General features: G+C 50.6%; 1 protein-coding gene across 1 annotated transcript in view; it reads right to left on the reverse strand.

The window, feature by feature from the left end:
- Positions 1-2,959: 2,959 nt before the first annotated feature.
- LOC119861543 (probable G-protein coupled receptor 83) overlaps positions 2,960-21,593 on the reverse strand; it is a 44,184-nt gene continuing 25,550 nt past the window's right edge. Inside the window, exon 6 of the mRNA XM_038416791.2 lies at positions 2,960-3,716. The gene's annotated coding sequence lies outside the window, so the exon portion shown is untranslated. The remainder of the gene's footprint in view (positions 3,717-21,593) is intronic.

Genomic DNA, 21,593 nt, shown 5'->3' on the forward strand with positions numbered 1-21,593 from the left:
TGGCAAATTGTTGTGCTTCACCCTAGTGGTGGATGGCTACACTAAAATGTAAAATGGGTGAAGTAATTTCCATGCGCTTATCCATGGTTATTGTTGTGTTTTGTTTTGTTTTTTAAAAACAATATTATATATCAGTTTGATTGAGAGCTTTCTGGATGAAAGCTATTTTACAAATATAAGACCACACTGACTCGGAAATTCACATTTCTGCTCTGTGAAGAATCAGTATTTTTTCCCAAGCCAGGTCTGCTGTTGTTTTGATGAAGAAAGGTCTGACTAGCTTTCTTCTTAAAGAAAGAGATAAAGATTAACAGCTACTAAGTCTAGTCAAGTTCATGATAAATTTCTGGTCTGTGAATAATTCTGTAGGACCCAGAGTCTAGGTCATATACCGTAAACAGGTGGCACAATTACTACATAAACTCTCTCTCTATAGAGCTAGGAACAGAACAAATTGGTAGTTGATAGAAACAGACCTTTCTAAACTGTGCAATGAAGGCCTTTAGTTGTGCAAATTTTGAAGCAAGTGTTATCTTCCAAAACTGAGACTGGGCATCCAATTTTGAGAATAAAGACATGGGGGATCCAGTGGATATAGTGTACTTAGATTTTCAGGAAAGCTTTTGACAAGGTCCCTCACCAAAGGCTCTTCAGCATAGTAAGCTGTCATGGAATAAGAGGGAAGGTCCTCTCATGGATCAGTAACTGGTTAAAAGATAGGAAACAAAGGGTAGGAATAAATGGTCAGTTCTCAGAATGGAGAGAGGTAAACAGTGGTGTCCTCCAGGGGTCTATACTGGGACCAGTCCTAGTCAATATATTCATAAATGATCTGGAAAAAGGGTAAACAGTGAGGTGGCAAAAATTGTAGATGATACAAAACTACTCAAAATAGTTAAGTCCAAAGCAGACCGTGAAGAGCTACAAAGGGATCTCACAAAACTGGGAGACTAGGCAACAAAATGGCAGATGAAATTAAATGCAAAGATCAAACTATACAGAAAAGATGGGGTCTAAATTAGCTGTTACCACTCCAGAGAAAGATCTTGGCGTCATTGGGATAATTCTCTGAAAACATCCACTCAGTGTGCAGCAGCAGTCAAAAAAGCTAACAATGTTGGGAATCATTAAGAAAGAGATAGATCATAAGACAGAAAACGTCATACTGCCTCTATGTAAATCAATGGTACACTCACATCTTGAATACTGTGTGCAGATGTGGTTGCCCCATCTCAAAAAAAATGCATTGGAATTGGAAAAGGTTAAGAAAAGGGCACAAAAATTATTAGGGGTATGAAACAGCTTCCATATCAGGAGAGATTAATATGATTGGGAATTTTCAGCTTGGAAAAGGGGGGATATGATAGAGGTCTATAAAATCATGACTGGTATGAAGAAAGGAAATAGGAAGTGTTATTTACTCTTCTCATAACATAAGAGCTAGGGGTCACCAGATGAAATTAATAGGCAGCAGGTTTAAAACAAACAAACAAAAGGAAGTATTTCTTCACACAATGCACCGTCAACCTGGGGAACTCTTTCCCAGAGGTTGTTGTGAAGGCCAAGACTATAACAGGGTTCAGAAAAGAACTAGATAAATTCATGGAGGACAGGTCCATCAAGGGCTATTAGCCAGGTTGGGCAGGGATGGTGTTCCTAGACTCTGTTTGCCAGAAGCTGGGAATGGGAGACAGGGGATGGATCACTTGACAATTACCTGTTTTGTTAATTCCCTCTGGGGCACCTGGCATTGGCCACTGTCGGAAGACAGGATACTGGGCTAGAAACACCTGAAGTAACACCCTCCCGGTCCATCACGTTCTCTGCACATGAAAAGACAAAGGAAGCAGCCACTGGACTCTGGGGGAGGGGTCCTGACTGAGTTAGGTCAGTAAGACTGCTGAAACCATGTGCTGATGAAAATTTGCTTTGAAGGCTAGGATGCTTTGAATCTAATATAATTTTTAAGTTAAGTACCAATGTTTTAATCTTGTAACCATTTCCGACTTTTATGCCTCATTACTTGTACTCATTTAAAATCTGTCTTTGTAGTTAATAAACTTGTTTCATTGTTTTAATCTAATCCAGTGTGTTTAAATTGCAGTGTCTGGATAACTATTTAAAATAATAAACTGGCATATTATTCCCTTAACAGTAATAACAGACATAGTATAATTGTATGATCGAGAAGAGGGCTGGGCAGTACAGGACAAATATTTCTGGGGGAAGATCCAAGACTGGCTGTGTGTTGAGGTTGCCCTGCAACATAACCAAAGCTGGTGAGAGCCAAGATGTGGCTTGGATGACTGCAGTACACACAGACACAGCTGGGAGTGACTTACATGCTGGAGGTTGTTTGTGAGCAGTCCAGGTTGGAGGCTATAGCAGCAGAGCATCATAAAGGACACCCCAGATTACAGAGCACGGGTGACACAATCCCCCCAGTAGTCTGGATTGTGCCCCAGTATGTCACACACACAAAAGGAGATTGTAGAGTACTTTCAATCCAACATTTCACCTACCTTCCAACTGCTATAATCAGAGAACGTAATTTTACTTTAGATTCTAAGGCTAGGCTTTTCAAAGCAGAGTGCCACTCAACTTCCACTGAAAATCAATTAGGTATCTACTCCAATAGGATCCTTTTAAAATTTCTCATGAAGACATCATTAAAATGTATATGAAAATGCCAATGAAAATACACATCCATATTAATTTCAGCCCCATTTTCAGAACGTAAAACTGAGGGAAATTGTGTGGCAAATCTTGAATTTTTAATGGCATATACTGGGTATAAAATTTATTCATTTGAAATTACCCATAATGAGCCATAATTTTGCTAGAAAATGGTCTGTATAGGGCAATCCAGACTTGCACCTAGGAGCTGAACTGGATGATCCCACAGTTTGTTTGCTTTTTTTCTTCCGTCTGTAACTTTTAACATGCATAGACAGACTTAGGGATGTGACATCTTTTTATTCATTTCACATAACACATAAAAACTTTCTATTTGTTCTAAGGCCCATTTTCTTTGCACAATTTGACCAACGAGGAACACAGTTTATTTATCTGTTTTTATTAAATAAAATCCCAGACTAATGATGAGGAAACATTTCCAGGAGCTTTGAACATCAGCTGGGTTCTTACTGTTGCAGAAGCTGCATGTCATTAGGCACAAGTGACCAAGAGGTAACTAGGAAACACCACACAGTCATGACAGCAGCGAGATGCAGTAAATCCATCTTCCTTGGGGGACTTGCAGTCACTACAGAGCAGACGGTACCCTGATGCTTTAATCTCCACCACTAGCTTTGTTTGAAAAAATAAAAAGTTACACCAGGACAGATCAATAACTCAGATAAGCACAACATCCTTACTGGAAATGTGAAGGTTGAAAGTCACAATAAAAGGGAGAAACATCTGTTTCCTGCACAGCTCTTGTCAAACATTTTTATAAAGCTCTAAATAGCTTCATTGTGATTTGTGAAAAGGTCCAAAAAATCAGGGAACAAAGTGAGGAGAACTTTTGAAGGGAATCCTTTTCTCTTTTTATTCCATTTATTTCTCCTCCAAATGGGTGTATATTTTTAGATTCTCTTCCCTCCTCTCCAAACCCTATGATCAAAAATGTAATTCTGCCCTTTGATCTTTTCTGTGCTTCCTTTGAGTGTTGCTTGACATGGCACTTCCCATCAGAAATGCAAAATTCATTCATCCTGAGTGAGTAGAAAATAAAAGCTGCAATTGTTAGTGACAAATATTTGGGGTTCCCTCCTTCTTCTTCCCCCTTTTCACAACAAGAAGGCCATATACACAGATTCAAGAACAATACAGACAGGTGAGTTGACAATTGTTTAGGCTATTGAAATTCTCTTACAGATGGAGGCCAAAGACATGGATGGTAGATATACTCTTCTCCTAGCCATCGCTTCTCAATGAAGCTATGAGTTGTTGCTGTGAACTCGAATAGCAGTCACATTGTGCACACAGCTATCACTGAAGCCCAGAGGTTTACAGGACTAGACATTTTATACATATAACAAGAGCCTTGAGAGATACACTAGATAGAATATAAAATTTAGAAGAGATATAAACCTTCATGTTTCAAGGCATAAACCAATCACTAACTTAGAAGACATAAGACAAAACTTCCTTTATGGGCAGTGTGACAAAGCTCTGTCCTTGCCTCCGTGGGTTCCGCATTTCCTGGCGGATTTCGCTAGCCTCAGAGGCTCATTGTGACCCTCCATGTAACCCTTCTTTCTCTAGAGACAAGGGTCACAGTCTACTGAGCCATTTTCATCATAAGCCAGCGAGGGAGGTGAGGAGAAGTTATCCTTCCTCGCACAGTCTCTATTGTCTCCCAGTCTCAGAGATAATCAGGGCAAAGGTGGGGGGGAATCTGGGCCCACCCTATACTCCGGGCTCCAGCCCAGGGACCCTAATAGTATCAGCTATGGTAGCTGACCTTTTGGAAACATGACATGTACAATTCCCTGGGCTACTTCCCCCACAGCAGCCCTCACTTCCTCAAGCTCCACTTCACCCTTACCTCAGGGCCTCCTTCCTTGTGCCTGATATGGTGTGTACTACTCAGCCTCTCCAACTGCGCAACTTCTTCCCACAGCTCCTGACATGCCCTCCCACCTGACTAACTGGGAGGCTTTTAACTAGTTTCAGCCAGCCCCTGATTGGCTTCAGCTGTCCCAATCAACCTAGCCTTCTCCCTGCCTTCTGGAAAGTTCTTAATTGACCCCAGGTGTCTTAATTGATCTGGAGCAGCTGCCATTTCACTTATCCTGGTACCAGGGATTTGTTTAGCCTGGAGCTAATATATCTATCTCCCACTACTCTTCCATAGCCATCTGGCCTTGCCCTGTCACATATCCCCCGCCTCTGCTCAACACCATAGAGTTGGGCAACTTGGGACGTCAGGCAGTATGCTCGTGACAGACCATCAGTGTTGCCATGGTGGCATCCAGCCCTGTGCCGTATGCGGAACTGGAATGGTTGGAGGGATAAGAACCACCTGGTGACCCTTTTATTCTTTTCCTTATTCCGCTGCATCCACTGGAGGGGTGCATGGTCCGTCACAAGAGTAAATCGCCGGCCTAAGAGGTAATAACGCAGTGTCTCCATAGCCCATTTGACAGCAAGGCATTCTCTCTTGACTACTGCATATTTCTGTTCTCTTGGGAGAAGCTTTCTGCTTAGACAGAGGATTGGGTGTTCCTCTTCTCCTACCATTTGCGACATAACTGCTCCTAACCCCACCTCGGAAGCGTCTGTTTGTAAAATAAATTCCCTGTTAAAGTCCGGGGCTATGAGTACGGGGTCATTACAGAGGGCAGTCTGAAGGTCTGTAAATGCCTTCTCTGCTGCGTCGGTCCACTTTACCATGTCTGGACCTCAGGCCTTCACCAGGTCCGTTAGGGGACTTGCCCTAGTGGCAAAGTGGGGAATAAAAGGTCGGTAGTAGCCTATCATGCCTTGAAACGCACAGACCTGCTTCTTTTGGGTCGGCCGGGGCCAGTTTTGAATTGCCTCTAGCTTATTCGTTTGGGGCTTCACTATGCCCCTTCCCACAATATAGCCCAGATACCTAGCCTCTGCTAGCTCTATGGCGTATTTAGCGGGATTAGCAGTGAGGCCAGCTGGACTTAATGTGAGCAGTACTGCCTCAACTTTCTCCAAGTGGGTTCCCCAATCTGGTGTATGGATGATGACATCATCCAGGTATGCAGCTGCATAACTAGTATGGGGGCGCAGCAGCTTATCCATGAGGCGCTGGAATGTGGCTGGGGCCCCATGTAGCCCAAAAGGGAGGACGGTGTATTGGAATAGCCTATCCGGGGTGGAGAATGCTGTCTTTTCTTTAGCTTCTTTGGTCAGAGGAATCTGCCAGTACCTTTTGTCAGATCTAGTGTAGTCAAGAATCGGGCACTACCCAGTTGGTCAACCAGTTCGTCGATGCGTGGTATGGGGTATGCATCAAACTGGGATATTTCATTCAGTCGGCAAAAGTCATTACAGAATCTCATGGTACTGTCAGGTTTAGGCACTAGAACAACTGGGCTGGACCACTGACTGTAAGATTCTTCAAAAACCCTTAATTCTAATATTTTCTTTACTTCGACCTTGATTTCCTCTCTTTTGGCTGCTGGGATTCGGTAGGGTCTCAATGTTACCTTGGCTCTGTGGATCGTGTGGATATGGTGATAGGTCTCAGTCGTCCACCCTGGTTTTGTAGAGAGCACATCTCTGTTGCGATTAATCATGTCGGCTGCCTTGATCTTTTGGATCGGCTCCTCTTCCCAGGCTTCTCTAGCTATATCCAATATGCCCCAAGGGTGGCGCCCATATAGTAATTTGAATGGCGAGAAACCCTTGGAGGCTTGCGGAACCTCCCAGATGGCGAACATGAGGTAAGGCAATAGGGTACCCCAATCTTTCCAATCCTGGCTCACCACTTTCCTGATCATGGCCTTGAGGGTCCTATTGAACCTTTCAACAAGGCCATCTGTTTGCGGGTGGTATACAGAGGTCCGTAGGACTTGTACATGAAGTAATGAACAGAGATCTTTCATCAACTTGGACATGAAAGGTGTCCCTTGATCAGTCAATATCTAGCCCAACCGGGCAAAGATCTGTACTAGCTCCTTAGCTATTGTCTTGGAAGCTGTGTTGCGCAGGGGAACAGCTTCTGGGTACCGGGTTGCATAGTCCAGTACAACAAGCACATGTTGGTGGCCCTGAGCTGTCTTCTCTAGGGGCCCTACCAGATCCATGGCTATCCATTCAAAAGGAACCTCTATTATTGGAAGAGGTACCACAGGAGCCCGCAAGTGCGGACGAGGGCTATGTAACTGACACTCCGGACAAGAGGTGCAGTATCGCCGGACATCTTCATGTACTCCTGGCCAGAAGAACCTCCGCAAGATCCGTGCCTGGGTTTTGTCTACCACTAGGTGTCCTCCAAACAGGTGACTGTGGGCGAGACTCAATATGGCTTTTTGATGTTTTCGTGGCACCACAAGTTATTGCATCTCTTGCTCCTGCATTTGCACCACGTGGTACAGGAGATCTTTCTTCACTATAAAGTAAGGTCCGGAACCCCGGACCTTCCCATCCACAGGTATCCCATCGATCTCGGCCACCTCTTTCCTGGCGTTATCATATCTGGGGTCCTCCGCCTGGTCCCGCCCAAAAGTCTCTCTCCCGGGACTAACCTGCCCAAGCTCCCAGGGGCCAGCTTCTGCTTCTTCCAACGGCTCGCTGCCGTCATGGCTGGGGGCAGATTCTGGCTCACCTTCTGTGGTGGAAGTTTCTCTGTTGGCTGCTCGTGTCCATCTGCCTACTAGGGAGGTCTTCTGGCCCTGGGTCAGGATCCGGGTTCCCAAGGCCTTCGCGGCCTTCCTCTCCTTTTTTGTCTTCCGGGTCTTTTGGGGGGCTGAGAACAGATCCTGAGAAATCTCAGCGAACATCGGGGGTTGACATTCCCCCAGAGACGAGTCGCTGTCCACAGGGTCCCCACCTCCCTCCAGCCTCTCTGGGGGGAGTAAATTATCAAACCCTGGACAGTCCCTCCCAATGACTACAGGATATGGGAGTTTAGGAACTACGCCCACGGTCACCTCAATGGGGTTTCCCTGAACCTCTATCCCCACTGGGATGGTGGGGTAATGGCTCATGGCCCCATGCAAGCACGTCACTGCTATGCATTTGGTTTATAGCAGCTGACTACTTTTTACCAGCTTACCTGATATGAGAGTGATAGCATTCCCAGAGTCCACAAGCGCTGTAGTCTCTACTTCATTTATCCTCATTAGCCTGGTATAATTATGCGGGGCTAATGCGACCCCTGCGAGGTGGATAAGGGAGCATGGGACCTCCCAATCCCCCAAATTACATTGCATAGGCTCCTCGGTGCTGCGACACTGTGCTGCTATGTGTCTCCACTCCCCACATGCATAACATCTATAATTGCTTTTAATCACTCCCCTATCCCGAGGGTTAGGGGGTTTAGTCCCAGGGCTCCCTCCACTCAGGCCAATCCCTTCCTTCTGGGATCCCCGCTGGTTTTCGCCCCCGCCCCCCCTTTCCCACCTAGGACTCCCCAGGGGTTTGGCTGCCCAACCTTCCAGGGTTGGGATCGGGTGCTTGCTTCGAAAGGGGCCTTCCTTGGGTAGTCGGGTCAGTCCCCTGGCTGTCATCCGTCTTTCTACCAGTGTCATCATCTTGTCGTACATGGACGTATCGTTCTGGCCTACCCATTTGCGGAGATCTGGAGGCAGTCCCCGCATGTAATGGTCTATGACCAGGGTTTCCAAAACCTCCTCCGGCCTGCACACCTCGGGCTGTAACCACTTCTGTGCGAGGTGTATGAGGTCGAATAGCTGGGACCTCAGGGGTTTGATCTCCTGGTATTTCCACTCATGGAACCTTTGAGCCCTTACCGCTGTCATTACCCCTGCTCTTGCTAGGATCTCTGCCTTCAGACGGGTATAGTCAGTGACTTCCGTGGCAGGCAAGTCAAAGTAGGCCTTCTGGGCCTCTCCACACAAAAAAGGGGCGAGGATGCTGGCCCACTGCTCCTGGGGCCACGCCTCACGCTGAGCAGTCCTTTCCAATGAGAGGAGATATGCCTCTATGTTATCTCTTGATGTCATCTTTGGCAGACAACCAGTGGCCCTCAGGGTTTGTGTCCCGTCAGACTCCTAGGCTGGGGTGGTGAGGATCTTCAGCTGGTCCACCACCTCTCTCAAGAGAGCATGATCTTGGGTCGCCTGGCTCATCAATAATTGATTGGTTTCCTGCTGTAGCCGCATAGACTCCTGTTGTGCCATTGCCTGAACCCGGGTGGCCTCCTGCTGGGCTGCCGTGGCTTGTACGAGAGCTCTTACCATCTCCTCCATTGTGGTACAAAGCAAACAAACAAAAAAAAATCCAAGCCCCCAGTGCACCTTTTGTTTTGTTTTTTTTAAAAACCTCTTTCTTCCGCCACTCTGTGAACGAAATCCCACTTCTAACACCAGTTGTGACAAAGCTCTGTTCTTGCCTCCGTGGGTCCCGCGTTTCCTGGTGGATTTCGCTAGCCTCAGAGGCTCACCGTGACCCTCCACGTAACCCTTCTTTCTCTATAAACAAGGGTCACAGTCTACTGAGCCATTTTCATCATAAGCCAGCGAGGGAGGCGAGGAGAAGTTATCCTTCCTCGCACAGTCTCTGTTGTCTCCCAGTCTCAGTGATTAATCAGGGGCAAAGGTGGGGCAAGGGGGAGCCCAGGCCCATCCTCTACTCCGGGCTCCAGCTCAGGGACCCTAATAGTATCAGCTATGGTAGCTGACCTTTTGGAAACATGACATGTACAATTCCCTGGGCTACTTCCCCCACAGCAGCCCTCACTTCCTCAAGCTCCACTTCACCCTTACCTCAGGGGCTCCTTCCTTGTACCTGATATGGTGTGTACTACTCAGCCTCTCCAACTGCGCAACTTCTTCCCACAGCTCCTGACATGCCCTCCCACCTGACTAACTGGGAGGCTTTTAACTAGTTTCAGCCAGTCCGATTGGCTTCAGCTGTCCCAATCAACCTAGCTTTCTCCCTGCCTTCTGGAAAGTTCTTAATTGGCCCCAGGTGTCTTAATTGACCTGGAGCAGCTGCCATTTCACTGATACTGGTACCAGGGTTTTGTTTAGCCTGGATCGAATCTCTCTCCCTCCCACTGCTCTCCCATAGCCTTCTAGCTTGGAGGGAGGTGGGAAGCTGCTACTCCTGCTGCTACTAGGCCCTAAGCTCTCCCTGCTGCTCCAGCTGCTCCCCTGGCTGGGCCAGACACCACCCCCCCGTTCTCTGCTACTTGGCTGCTGGACCCCCCACTCTTGGGTGCTGCTACTGCTGCAACTGCAGCCCCGGGGGGGGCTGCTAGCCCACTCCCCAGAGAGGAGGAGTGAGGGACCCCAGCCACTGCTGTTGTGGATACCACCACCAGCACCACCACCTGAGAGGGGTCCTTTCTGCCTGCCTGGACGACCACCTGGAGTTCCTGGAGTTGCTGCTGCTGCAGAGGCCGCTGCCTGGAGCTGCTGAAGCCCGAGGAGGAGAAGAAGAGGATCATCAGCGACGGGCACCGGGGTGACCTCCACTGCTGCCACGTCTCTCACCACCTCAGATTTGGGGGGAGTCCCCCCAGCCAGCGGGAAGGGCCAAGGGAAGAAGAAGGGGAAGGGCCCCACTAAAAAGACCAGGCCCTCCATGGCAGGGGCTGCCCCCGATGCCCCTGCCCCATCTCCAGCTGGGGCGCCCCTCCCCGCTGTTCCCTCCACCAGCTCTGTGGGTGTTCCTCCCCTAGCCCCCAGAGCATATGCCCAGGTGGCGGCAGCCCCCCCGCCTGCTGTTACGTCATCTCTCCTGTCCACCGCCTCCACTACCATCTATAGCGGCCGGGGCCCCTTTCCCACCATGACCAGGAAGCACGGCATCCGCTGCCTCCTGGTGCCCGCCTCGCCCCACGTGGAGACCCATGTGCGGGCGTTGGCGAGGGTGGTGGGGCCCACAGCCATTGTGGCGGCCTCCAAAATGTATGGCAAAGTCGTCTTCTTCTTAACATCGGAGGCCGCCGCCCAGGAGGCGGTGGAGAAGGGCCTGGCAGTGGGGGGCGTGTTCGTCCCTTAGAGCCGCTAGAGGACCTGGGCGTCCGCCTGGTCCTGAGCTCCGTCCATCCCTTTCTCCCCAATGCCGCCCTGTTACCCGCCCTTTCTACCTTGGGGAAGCCCATCTCTGTCATCAGCCTCTCCCGTTGGGCTGCAAAGACCCCGCCCTCCGTCACGTCCTCTCGTTCCGCCGGCAAGTGCAGCTTCAACTGCCGCCGAAGGCGCGTGACAGAGAGGCGCTGGAGGGGTCCTTCCTAGTCCCCTAGCAGGGGGCCCATTACCGGGTGCATTATTCCACAGGGGAGGCCCGGTGCTACCTTTGCCGGCCGATGGGGCACGTCTGGAGGGACTGCCCCCTGGCGCAGAGAGGAGGGGCATCCAGGACCCTGAGCCCCGGCAGGGCACCGGCCCCATCATCGCTGGCACCCCTGGCTGCCCGGCGCCCGAAACCACCCCTCCTCATTCCCAGTCCACCATTGCTCCCACTCGGGCCCAAGGGGCACCTCCCCAACTATACCCAGACGAGCGGGAGAACCCCGCCCCCGCTGCTTGCAATCTGGCGGGGCCTATGGAGGTGGGTGCGGCAGGGACACTGCCGGGCATTGGAGAGGGCCCGCCCCAAGGGGAATCTTCCCTCCCTTGTGCTGCTCCACCGTAACCCCCTCGAGTCCCTGAGCCATTGCTTCTGCCACCTGACACAACCCCTGCGAGCCAGCCCCTGGATGATGCCATGGAGGGCTGAGCCCTAGTCCAGGGGAAGCGGGGCAAGCGGAAGGCTCGAGCTCTGCTCCTCCCATCTGATGCGGAGGCCCCCCGGAAGACCAGGAAGGGGGGCACCGATGCCAAGCCTTCCGCTTTACCCAAGGGTGTGTTCCATCCACCGGTGCCGGCTGGGGAAGACATGGCAGCACTGGAAGGTGGTATCTCCCCTCCACGGGAGTCCCTCCCCTCCAAGGTCCTCGAGGCTCCATCTGAGACCTCAGTGTGCCCCGAGGCAACAGTCGCGTCAGGTGGCAGCGGGGAGAATCCCGGGGTGGCAGAAACTGATCTCCCATCAATATACGAGGAGATCGAGACCCTGGGTCTGACCCCGGTCACCCAGGGGGAGGACGACCCTATGCCAGCGGGCCTCGATCTGGGCGACTTCACTCCAGCCCCCCTTTCCCCATGTTCCCTCCCCCTAACCGTTGCTTCCGCTCCCACCTCCGAGGGGCCCCTGGACTTCTCCATCAACCCGGCTGTAGATGGCACCCCACTGAGGGCCGCCGAACCTGTTGAGGCGATGGCCAGTGCCACGCGGCCGGGACCTGAGCCACCAGGGGCACCTGTCGTTGGTGAGGAGCATTCGACCTCCTTCCCAGGAGAGGGCCCTACAGGAGAGAGTCCACCCCCTGATGCCGTGGCTGCCAAATCCACCATAGAGCCTGCGCCCGGCATCACTGAGAGCCCTCTCCCCACCCAAAAATCTCACCTCTAACCTTGCCCCTGCCCCGTCCCTATCCCGTCCCCATCCCGAGATGTTATTGCCGCCCCTGGGGCTGTCTCCTTCCCCTTACCAAAAGATGACCCCCAGGGAGCGGCCTTTGTGTTTACCCATCCCGACCTACCAGGGGCTGCTATCCTCCCTCCGCCGCCCCCTATCACCCTAGCATTCAGGTCAACCAATCAGGAGCCCCGTCGGGGGTCTGCACTCTGTCTGCCATTCTCACTGGGCCACGGGGCTGTACGAAGGGCCCCGTTGGGAAGTAAACAGACCATAACCCCAGCCCCCCATGCGCTGTGAGAGGAGTTGCGGGAGTTTCTAGAAGACGTCCGTGGCTCCCGCAACAAAGTCCAGCTTGCCCTCCAGCGATGGGGGGACTTTAATCAAATCCTCCGGGCCGTAAGGGCCCTCATGGGGGAGGGTAAAAGGAGCGGGAGGCAGGGCGCCGCAGCCTACCAGCGGGTCCGCCTCTTCCGTGACTCCTTACTCACCTACGGGGTGGGTCACGGACTGCTGCGCAGGCTGCCGGGAGCATTCCTGCTGGCGAGGATCCCCCGCAGCCCTCCTCATGGCACCCTTTACCATCGCAACATTGAACACCCGTGGCTGTAGGATGGGTCTCCGCAGGTCCCAGTTGCTCTCCTTCCTTCGGGAGGGGAGGTACTCTGTGGTTTTCCTGCAGGAGACCCATACGGATCCGACCGCCGAAGACAGCTGGTGGCTGGATTAGGGGGACAGGGTCTACTTTAGCCACCACACAGTTCGTACGGCTGGAGTGCGACCCTGTTCTCCCCCGACCTACGGCCCGAGGTGCTGGGGGTCACCGAGGCTGTGCCGGGTCGCCTGCTGCACCACCGGGTCCGCATGGAGGGGCTCGTAGTCAACCTCATCAACATCTATGCCCCAGCAGTGAGCGGCTGCAATTCTATCAGCAGGCGTCCACCTTCCTCGGCACCTTGGATCCTCAGGAGTGCCTGGTCCTGGGAGAGGACTTTAACATCACCCTTGAGGAGCGGGACCGCTCGGGGACCGAGCAGAGGCCGGCCGCCGTCGCCATCCTCCAGGAGATAATCGAACACCACTCCCTGGTGGATGTCTGGCGCTACCACCACCCAGATGACACTTCCACGTTCACCTTTGTCCGGATGGAGGCCCATCGGTTACGCCACTCCCGGTTGGACCACATTTATTTATCACGCTTTCATCTTTCACGAGCCACTCTTCCAGCATCTGGCCGGCCCCATTTTCTGACCATCATATAGCCATCGTGACAGCCTCCCTCTGCGTGGGGAGGCCGGGGCCGGCCTACTGGCATTTTAACAGCTTGCTGGAGGATGCGGGCTTCGTGGCGTCCTTCCGGGAGTTCTGGCTGGCCTGGTGAGGGCAGCGGCGTGCCTTTCCCTCGGCACGGCGGTGGTGGGACGTAGGGAAGGTGCGCGCCCGGCTCTTCTGCCATGACTACACCCGGGGCGCCAGCCGACGGAGGGATGCGGCGATAGAGCAGTTGGAACGGGAGGTCTTAGAGCTGGAGAGGCATCTGGCCGCCAGCCCCGAGGATCCACCCCTCTGCGGAGCATGCCGGGAGAAGCGGGAGGAGCTCCGGACCATCAAGGACCATCGGGCCCGGGTTGGCTTTGTTTGATCCCGCATCTGTCTCCTTCGGGAGATGGATCGTGGCTCCCGCTTCTTCTACGCCCTGGAGAAAAAGAGGGGGGCTAAGAAACATATCATCTGCCTACTGGCAGAAGATGGCACCCCCCTCACAGATCCAGTGGAGATGTGCGGGAGGGCGAGAGCCTTCTACGCAAGCCTTTTCTCCCCGGATCCGACCGATCCTAATGCTTGCAGAGTGCTTTGGGAGGAGCTCCCGACGGTCAGCGTAGGCCACCGAGACCGGCTAGAGCTGCCTCTCACTCTGGCCGAGTTCTCGGAAGCCCTCCGTCGCATGCCCACCAATAAATCTCCGGGCATGGACGGGCTGACCGTGGAGTTCTACCGCATGTTCTGGGACGTCCTAGGCCCAGACCTAGTCACCGTCTGGGCCGAGTCTTTGCAGAGCGGGGTCCTCCCTCTTTCGTGCAGGCGAGCTGTGCTGGCCTTATTGCCGAAGAAGGGGGACCTCCGCGATTTACGAAATTGGCATCCCGTCTCGCTCCTCAGCACGGACTACAAAGTCGTAGCAAAAGCCATCTCGCTGCGGCTAGGGTCCGTGCTGGTGGACGTGGTCCACCCAGACCAGACCTACACCATCCCAGGCCGCAGCATCTTCGACAACCTATATCTGGTCCGGGACCTATTGGAACTTGGGTGTAGGGATGGTCTGTCGTTCGTCCTCCTGTCCTTAGATCAGGAGAAGGCGTTTGACAGGGTGGATCATGGGTATCTCCTGAGCACTCTGCAAGCGTTTGGTTTTGGACCCAGGTTTGTGAATTTTCTCCGGGTGCTGTATGCCTCTGCAGAGTATTTGGTCAGGCTCAACTGGACCCTGACTGAACCGGTCTGCTTCGGGCGAGGAGTACGGCAGGGGTGCCCCCTCTCGGGCCAGCTGTACGCTCTGGCGATCGAGCCCTTCCTCTGTCTCCTCCGAAGAAGGTTGACAGGGTTGGTGCTGAGGGAGCCGGAGCTGCGGCTGGTCCTGTCGGCGTACGCTGATGACGTGCTCCTCGTGGTCCAGGGCCCGGGCGACTTGGCATGGGTGGAGGCTTGCCAGGCCATCTATTCGGCAGCCTCCTCCGCACGGGTCAACTGGGTCAAGAGCTCTGGTTTGGTGGTAGGGGACTGGCGGCAGGCGAGCTCCCTCCCACCCGCGCTTCAGGCCATCCGGTGGAGCACGGGTCCGCTGCTCTATCTGGGCGTTTACCTTTCTGCCACGCATCCCTCTCCGCCGGGGAACTGGCAGAATTTAGAGGGCGGGGTGATAGAGCGGCTCCGGAAATGGACAGGACTACAACCACCAGCTCCGTGTGCAGTCCGGTGCCTCTCCCTTCGAGGGAGAGCGCTAGTGCTTAATCAACTAGTCCTGTCCATGCTCTGGTACCGGCTCAACACCCTGGTCCCGGCCCCAGGTTTCCTGGCCAACCTCCGGACATCAATTCTGGAGTTCTTTTGGTCAGGACTGCACTGGGTCCCTGCAGGGGCTCTTCATCTACCTCTGGAGGAGGGAGGGCAGGGCCTAAAATATCTGCTCACTCAGGTCCATGTCTTCCGTCTCCAGACCCTGCAGAGGCTCCTTTATGGTGCAGATAGTCCGGGGTGGAGCATACTGGCGCATGCCTTCCTGCGCCGCTTCCGAGGGCTCCGATACGACCGGCAGCTCCTTTATCTCCATCCGAGAGGTCTTCCGCGAGACCTCTCCGGGCTGTTGGTCTTCAACCAGGACCTCCTCTGGACCTGGAAACTCTTTACAACGACCAGATCTGTGGCGGCCACCGAGGGGGCAGATCTCCTCGCGGAGCCCCTGCTACACAACCACCAGCTCCGTGTGCAGGTGGCAGAGTCCCGCTCGGTGCACCAGAGTTTGGTCCTGGCAGAGGTCACAAGAGTCGGAGACCTTCTGGACTATGACCGGGGAGACTGGCTGGATCCCGACGCTCATTCAGCGCATGGGGCTTTCCAGACCTTGTACTCCCCAGCACATACTTCAGGAGGTAAAGGCCGCTTTGCCACCCGCTGCTCGGGTTCATCTCGACCGGGTCCTGCACGAGGGCACGTCCCGCCCACCTGTTACCCCAGGCCCGCCGGACCTTTTAATTGGACCCCTGCCCCGTGGACCCAACCGACCCCTTCACCCCTTCACTAGAAGCCGGCTGCACGAGATGCAGCCGGTCTGCTTTCAAACCGCGCCAAGAAAACATCTCTACACGCTCGTGCTCCACACCCTTCACGCCCGCACCCTCGTGTCCCGCCCCGATACAAAATGGCGTGACCTCCTGCCACCTTTGGAGGGTGAGGAGCCCCGGTGGGCCAGCCTATATTCCACCATAGTCCCAAGGGCCGCCGGGGATGTCAGTTGGCGGCTCCTTCACGGAGCCGTGAGCACGGGCGTGTACTTGGTGTGGTTCACTTCAATCCCAGACACCTGCCCCTTTTGCAGCGTGAGGGATACCCTGGCACATGTCTACCTGGAGTGTACCAGGCTGCAGCCCCTATTCTGGCTCTTCACCAATATTTTATTACGTTTTTGGTTGCACTTCTCCCCTCACCTTCTCATTTATGCACTCCCTATCCGTGGCCTCACAAAGTCACGGGACCTCCTGGTCAATCTCCTTCTGGCCCTAGCAAAAATGGCCATCTACAAAACCAGAGTGAGGAGGTTGACCGATGTAGTCTCCTGTGACTGTGGGGCCTATTTCCGATCCTCGGTCCGTTCACGTATCCGGGCAGAGTTCCTATGGGCGGCGTCCTCTGACTCCCTTGACGTCTTTGAGGAGCAGTGAGCGCTGTACGGGGTTCTCTGCTCGGTGTCCCCATCCGGTTCCCTTCGTTTGACCCTTTTACCGCACTCCTGTCCCTGTTATTACATTAGTTGTCCCCCAGAATCTTTTGGGTATCTCGGTCCTGTGGATTCCCCTTTTAAGCTGGGGGGGATCCTTTAGCGGTGGACGGGCTTCGCCCGCCCACTTCCCGGATCCCAATAAGACTACTCTTCCATAGCCATCTGGCCATGCCCCATCACAGCAGGTTTTTCCATAACTGTCACTTATAGGGTTTTATGCAACTTCCCCTGAAGCATCTCATACTGGCCACAGGAAACCACTTTAGATAGACCATTAGTCCAATGTCTGGAACATAGGTATTGTCATATATCTGCTATAGACACTCAATGAAGCCACTCCTAGAGATCAAGCAGCCTTTAAAAGAAACCAACAGTCTCTTAAATAGACAGATTTCCCTACTGCAAAGCCAGACCCACATTTCCCATAGGGCTCAACAAGAGGAACTTATTTGTGTGTACATATAATATCGGAAAGCTGCACTTGAGGGTCAGTTCTGTGTTCCACGATGAGATCATGCTGTGCACGTAGTTTGGTTCAGGTGAAATGGGAAGTAGAGGTCAGGCTTGGCTAGTAGGAGAGCAAATTGCAAATATTAAGGCCAAATATTGTTTAAATGTACTAAATGAATCTTCATTTCTACATAAGAAAGTGCAAGGGGTGGTGAGGTAGGTTTGTCGTTTTGGTTTTAATTTGGGGAGAACTTATGGTGTCAATTTAACAAGGGACTAATAGCAATGTCTTGAGCCAGGAATAGATGCTATCCAAGCTCTAGACAGACAAATGCTATACAAATTTCCATCACTCATACCTCCCAGTAAGCCTCAGTTCTACTTAATCAAATTTAGTCCATGGCATTTCTATTGTGACAATCAGCATGGTTTAGATGCCAATTCTGGACCCCAGTTATTCCAGTCCTGGTCATGCACCATTAGCACTGTCCATGAATCTTACTGCAGTTAAGTTCTATTCCAATCCTCATACCCCTTACACAGCTTTACCAATGCATCTCAGTCATTAAATATCTCTGAAACGACTAAGCGCAGACTGCTAATCATGACAATCTGTGGTGGTTTTGTTATGGGGAAAGGTGTCCACTGAGACTAGATTAATAACCAAATGCTCTGAAGTGTCCTAGTGAATGTGTGCTGATCTCTGCATCAATCAGAGCTGGGGTTTGGGTTGGAGTTATTAATGAAAGTGAACTAAACCCTCTTACAAGTTTCATAAGAACATAAGAATGGCCATACTGGGTCAGACCAAAGGTCCATCTAGCCCAGTATCCTGTCTTCTGACAGTGGCCAATGCCAGGTCCCCCAGGGGGAAATGAACAGAACAGGTAATCATCATGTGATTCATCCCTTGTCACCCATTCCCAGCTTCTGGCAAACAGAGGCTAGGGACACCACCCCTGCCCATACTGGCTAATAGCCATTGATGGACCTAGTCTCCATGAACTTATCTAGTTCTTTTTTTTTTTTTAACCCTGTTATAGTTTTGGCCTTCACAACATCCTCTGGCAAAGAATTCCACACACTGACTGTGCACTGTATGAAGAAGGGGAAAAAAAAGCTCCACTTATTACAACTTCAATAGCTACGTGCTGAGCATGAGCACTGTAAGGTTCAAGGTAAGAACCGTGTTCTGCTACAGGGCTGGGCACTGGGGCTGTCCAGCCATCCATTATCGAGGTGGGAAAATAGAGTCTTGAACCATGGCAGAAGGACCTCCCAGTAGCTGGTACTAGTTAGCTGAGAGTGGAGTGTTGAACTCTCTCTTCTCCCACAGCCTTCAGTGAGAGCAGGATTGGGCCCAGATACTGCAGTCAGTCCATCCATCCCTGTGTCATCAGACAGATTTTATTTTTCTCAAGGCTTTTTTAGTTTTAGTATCTCAGTGAGCCTGAAGGCCATGAACCCTCTTCGGGGAATAGATGCTAAAGAACACAAAGAAACAACGTCTACTGAGTGTGTAACAAAACACAGCTTCATAAACAACTTGAACTGAATATCCTGACCTGCAGCTGAGCAAGCTGTCAGGAATGGGTCCAAGAGAACTCCCTCCCCTCCCCGCAGCAGGTTGTATCTAAGCCCTTCACACACTAGTAGGAGGATTAGGCAGTGAGGCAACAATCTTCTGTCACAGCCCTAGACCAGGTGATGAAAGGTAAAATACAGGATTAATAAGCAAACCACTGGCAAAAATATCTGCTGTCAAAAGAAAAAGGAAAATGCTAAGGCCTGGAATGATGTGCAGCAGATTCAGACAGGCAATGTGAGAGAAGAATGAAAAGGATGGAAGGATTTCAATGGGACAAATTCAGAAGGAAAATGACACTTTATTCAGAAAGCTGGAACCATATGCCACAGCAGTGAGTGAGGGAATAGGCTTTGAATGGGTTCCGCTCATCTGGCTTTCTGCTATATCCGAGCCTTCCAAGCTAGAAGACCATCCCTTAGAGCTTAGCTTCTTTAAAGAGTGTCTGAAATAAATTACATTTGGTTTTATAAAGCTGCCTTTGTGTCCTTCAGAAATTTCCAATTGGGGTTTCATCCAAAGTGCAGGAAGTTCAGAAATGTTGCTTACCTGATGAAATTACGTGTGTGTCTTTAAATATATGATGTGAAGGAAGCAGACATGTTACCTTTCAGCCAGTGAACTGTAGAGCAAGTTGTCCTGACTTGAGAGAAAAGTTTTCACTTCACTCTCTGCTGCAAAGGGGTCCTATTTATTTGTTTGCAAAGGGCCAAAATCACTGTTTCAATCTTTGCAGTTTGCTTCTGAGCTGCTTGTCTGTTGCTTCCCCTCCTTTGATCTTGGTGGGAGCAACTCTAATTACGGTTACATTTACACCTTCTTCTAGATCATTAATGAAAAATTCAGTGTGGTTTCCTATAGTGACCCCTGTGATACTCGGGACTTGAGTCAAAGCCTACTGAAATCAATGAAAATCTTTCCATTGACATCAGTGGGCTTTGAATCAGGCCTTTGGTACTGTTTCACATTCGAAGGGCTACAATTAATGACAATATTGTTTCTCCTTCATCAGCTAATTTCTAATTCATGGTGAGTTATCTTTATCTAGCTGGCATTTTTCCTGCGTCTTTGTTTGCTATGTAGTGCGACCATATAACGATGCATTTCTGAAATTCAAATATCCTCTGCGGTACATTCCCCATTATCTATTTCATCAGTAATTATGCTGAAGGCCATTAGATTCATTTGGCTTGAGCTAGTGTTAATAAATCCATGCTGTTAATTGGTCATTAGATACATCTCTCCTGAATCCTCACATATTGACTCACATCAGTCTGTGCTCCAAAATTTTCCCTGGAACAGACAGTTCACCAAACCTACAATGTGACACGCTTGCCTTCTAGTGAAACTAGTGATACAGGAGGGGAGGTTCTGGGGTATGCTTGCCAATGACTAATTCACCAAATCACCCATTTGCCTAGATGATTTATTACTGAGAAGTGTCAAAGGTACAGAACTCAGAACTATAACTACAGAGCATGAAAAGGTCCGGAATACACAAATTTCCTCGAACGCCTCTCTCTGCCACCCCAAAACTCCATTTGAAAAGCCTGATACCTATGTTACAAAGCTGCCTACTTCCCTCAATGTCTATGCCCTACTGCACTGTATCACCTAGAAAGAAGCTCTGTCCCTTGGCCAAGAAGGTCACTTGTACTTGGCCAAAACTGGGCACCCAACACCAAGTGAATGGCAATCATGATCAGAGAAATTTCTTGGATTTGTCTCTCCATCTTCCCCACCTGAAATAACTATCCAGGACTCTATCCTGAGAAACAGCGATTGTCAAATAAATTTGGACATCATGTGGATAATCAGCTGACCATGGGCTCCCAGGTCGACACTGTGGCTAAAAGGACTAATGCGATCCATGGATGCATAAACAGAGGAATCCTGTATTTGGCACTAGTGTGATGGCTTCTGGAATACAGTGTCCTGTTCTGGTGTCCAAACTTAAAGAAGGATGTTGACAAATTGAAGAGAGTTCAAAGAAGAGTCACAAGAATGATTGAAGGATTAGAATACTTGCCTTACAGGGATAGACTCAGAGAGCTCAATCTATTTAACTTAACAAAGAGAAGGTTAATGGATGTCTTGATTAGTCTAGGGGAACAAATATTTAATAATGGGCTCTTCAATCTAGCAAAGAGAGGTATAACATGATCCAATGGCTGGATGTTGAAGCTAGACAAACTCAGACTTTTAACAATGAGGGTATTTAACCATTGGAACAACTTACCACCGGTCATGGTGGAGTCTCCATCACTGACCATTTTAAAATCAAGCTTAAATATTTTTGTATAAGAGATGCTTTAAAAATTATTTTGGGGAAATTCAATGGCCTCTGGTATACAGGAAACCAGACTAGATGATCTTAATGATGCCTTCTGGCCTTGGAATCTCTAAGCCTGTTGTAATGCCACAGCACCCCCATCTCTAGTCACTGGAAGTCTGAAAGAAAATATCCAGACTGCTACCAACAGTAAAAGGAGATTATTATTGTTATTATGAAACATTTATATATAGTAACGCCTACAGCCCAGCCAGTTTGGAGCCCCATTCTGCTATGTGTCGGACAAACACAGTAAATGACAATCCTTGCCTTAGAGATTCACTTTTGGGTTAAACAGTAGAGCATCTTGATTTTTGATACAAAGTTGCTTAAGACCCCAATTCAGTAAAGTAAGTACTTTAAGCACATGATTAGTCCCTCCGAAGTCATATGCTTAAATGTTAGGCATGTGTTTTAAGTACTTCGTGGATTCAGGCCTTAGTCTGTGTTCTAGCAAGGGCAGATTCCATGTATTTTTTAGAACTTTAGACCAATAAAAAGGACACAAATTATTATAAGTCTAGTGCCATGCAGTTGAGTTTACTGTAGATATAATTTCTTGCCACTCTGACTTTGCCAGTCAAACCAGCCAGCAT

The sequence above is a fragment of the Dermochelys coriacea genome, chromosome 9, assembly GCF_009764565.3.
Source record: "Dermochelys coriacea isolate rDerCor1 chromosome 9, rDerCor1.pri.v4, whole genome shotgun sequence".
NCBI classification, from domain to species: domain Eukaryota; kingdom Metazoa; phylum Chordata; order Testudines; family Dermochelyidae; genus Dermochelys; species Dermochelys coriacea.